Source organism: Toxotes jaculatrix, chromosome 12 (genome assembly GCF_017976425.1).
Source record: "Toxotes jaculatrix isolate fToxJac2 chromosome 12, fToxJac2.pri, whole genome shotgun sequence".
Classification (NCBI taxonomy): Eukaryota; Metazoa; Chordata; class Actinopteri; family Toxotidae; genus Toxotes; species Toxotes jaculatrix.
The window spans coordinates 921,483-924,634 of NC_054405.1; the positions used below are offsets into that span (position 1 = coordinate 921,483).

General features: G+C 40.7%; 1 long non-coding RNA gene across 1 annotated transcript; it reads right to left on the minus strand.

The window, feature by feature from the left end:
- Positions 1 to 957: 957 nt before the first annotated feature.
- LOC121190915 lies at positions 958 to 2,459 on the minus strand. Its single transcript, XR_005895042.1, has 3 exons — positions 2,437 to 2,459; positions 2,206 to 2,321; positions 958 to 996 (listed from the first exon to the last, which is right to left on the minus strand). It is a non-coding gene; the product is annotated as an uncharacterized LOC121190915 (long non-coding RNA).
- Positions 2,460 to 3,152: the final 693 nt, after the last annotated feature.

The following is a 3,152-nucleotide window of genomic DNA, read 5'->3' on the forward strand; positions in this document are numbered from 1 at the left end:
CAGGTGTGTTTGATGCTGCTGGGCAGACTGAGCACTGGGAACCTCTGAGCTCTCCTGGCCCACTCTGTGGAGGAATCATGAAGAATTAGCTCACATTATGTTTGCAGCATCTGTGAGTGTTTTATGCTTTGTACACAAACAACAGCTGCTTTTATGTTCTGTGGTGACTGTCCTGATTAAAGCAAACACTACTGTGCTGTGACATTCTCAATGAGAGGAAACAAGCAATCAGTTCTTTACCTCATGACCTAGAGTCATCACAACAAGTCCACCTTTTAAATGATGAGTTTTAAGGACTCACACTGGGTTTGACAGAAGTCTCACCTCTGCTACAGGACACTAACACAAACACTGGAACTGGATAGGTGCTGAGTTACAGGGACTTTTAGTTCTGATCTGAATGACACATATAAGAACATAAGAAGTGCTTTTCTTGAAAAGAGAAACATCAACTTTGCCACTAAAGCCTGTGTTTCAGCCTGATCATGTTCATATACTGTGTCATTCATGAAGCCTGGAGACAAAACACAATCACTTCATCTTTCATAGAAGACCAGTTATACAGGACAGCTGTCTGATACATTTTAAACTCAGCTGCAGCTCACTTCTTTGCAGCAGAGGGAGGCTGTCCTTTGAAATCAATGAGGCGACCCATTGACCAGTCACTCTTCATGGACACACAACTGGGCTCAGGTCCATGTTCAGGTCCAGGTCCAGCAGAGTCTGGTGTGTGCTGCTGCTCTGGCCTTCAACACAACACACACAGAGCTTTGAGTGTGAATAATGATGGTGCAGTGATGTGAGTGCTGAGCTCTGACATGGAGAAGAGTCATGGACAGTTAGAGATCCTCATCTCACCTCTGAGCTTTGGTCTGGATCTCATGGTCCCCACACAGACTGCTTTTAGGGGGAGGGGCTCCCTCCTCTCTGTCCTCACACTGATTCATGATGCTGAATTCACATCCACATCAGCTCACACACGCTTTCTACCTTCATCTGGAGAGAAAACACAAATCATTCATCTGCACATCAACTGAAATCACCCTCTCCATCATTTGTCCTGTAGAAATATCAGCTGCTCCTCCACTGATTGGCTCTTCTTTCCTCTTTCATATCAGTGTCAGTTGAATGCAGTCAGACAGCAGTGTGAGGCAGAGGAAGCTGCCATCAGCTGCTGTACTTCCACTGTCAGTCCACTAGATGGGGTCATGAAGCTGCAGTGAAGTGCAGAGCAGCACACAGGATCCAGGGACGAGCATTTCCATTCACTGACACACAGACAGACTGAGATCCACTGGTTTTATCTGACACAATCTAAAAATCCTGCTTTCTAATTTCACTTGAGTAAAAGTCCATGAGTGTAATCAGTAAAATATACTTCAACTGTCAAAAGTTAAAGTGCTGATCATGCAGAACAGACTCATTTGGTTTTTATTTCAAATCTTAATCTGAAAAGTAACTGTAGCTGTGAAATAAATGTAGTAAAACAGTGAAATATTTCCCTCTGGAAAGTTGTGAAGTCAAAGTATAAAGAAGCAGAAAATGGAAACACTGGAGTTTCAGTGCAGCACTGCAATAAAAGGACTGAGTTACTTTTCACTACAAAAGTATTAGATTCCAAACAACTTGTACGTGCTTTTCAAAATAAAAGACTGCAAAGCTTTTATTCAGTGAACATTCTGTATCTTCAAGAGACTAAAACCTTAACTTCAATTGTTTTCAGTGCACCTGCTTCTAATTTGCTTGTGGGATCTCCTTGTTGTATGTGTTGTATATATTTATGAGAGTGAACTTCATGTGTTTATGTGAATGTTCTGTATCGCGATTATCGTTTATTGTTTATCGTGTTTGCTGAATTATTGTATAACATGCCTCATGCTTCTGCCTCTTGGCCAGGTTGTCGTTGGAAATGAGAACTGGTTCTCAACTGACTTACCTGGTTAAATGAAGGTTAAATAAATAAATAAACATGAATGTCCTCTAAAGTTTCCAAGCTAATATTTCAGTTTGAGACTAACGACTGTTTCAAACCTCCTCCTGATTTCAACAAACTCCATCCAACTGTAAAACACTTTTAATAAACCAGTTTCTCCAGCTAAAATAACCAGAAGAACTAGTGACATCACTGTCAACATTTTCCACAAACTAGAGAAAACCATGTCCCTTTAATGAAGACAAATCAAACCAATCAAGAGCTCCACTTACTCAGTTATCGCATGAACTTCATCCCTCTGCAGCTCTCTCCTGTCAGTGTAGGAAAGGCTCTTAGTTCTTCACTTCAAGCTTCTTTTTCCTTAGCTTCTTGTGTGAGTGAACTTTAACTGACACACACAAAAAAAGCCGAAAAAAAAAACCCCACCATAAATCAATGGTCAGAAAATCCAGGTAACAACAGGGAGAGCTGACGAGTAAAACATTAAAACTGCTGACATTTACCTTCAGATGGAGAAAATCATCTGTGCCACAACGTTTGGTCAAAATGAAAGTAAACTCCCAGAGAGGTGTGTGTGTGTGTGTTTGTGTGTGTGGTCTCTTCATTATCCAAATATGCAGTGTGACTGGTTGGACGGGTCTCAGTCAGACTGAAGTTCACATGCTAAGACATGAAACCTCCTCATGACTCCCAGTGTGAACACACACACACTCTGCTGCTGTTTGATGTTTTCATTATTATTGATTATCGATCAGTTGAATCAGCTGAGCTCCAATGGAACTAAATTCTCCATTTCAACAGTGATGTCTTCAACAAAACATTCAGGCTTCACATTAATGTGGATACATCACTTACTGTTTCCACCAGTTTCATATTTGTATCTTGAATGAAGGCAGATGTGTGTGCAGATAGACCATAATGGGGCTGGGCCCCCTGTCATTGTGACTTCAGACAAGCTTCATGATGTAGAATAAGTATAAAACATGACAACTCCTGTTGCCAGTAAAACATGAACAGGAACTGAGTAGAAGCATGAGGAAACTCAGAGGAATGAAGGAAACACAGAGACTTAAATACACAAATGAACTTTTGTTCACAATGATCCATTTCTTACACGTTTAACGTTCCATTCTGCTACAGATAAATATTGGATTAATATTCTTTGCAAACTGTAATGTAAATAATTACCAGTCATGACAGTTTTTTGCCTCTGTGCTCT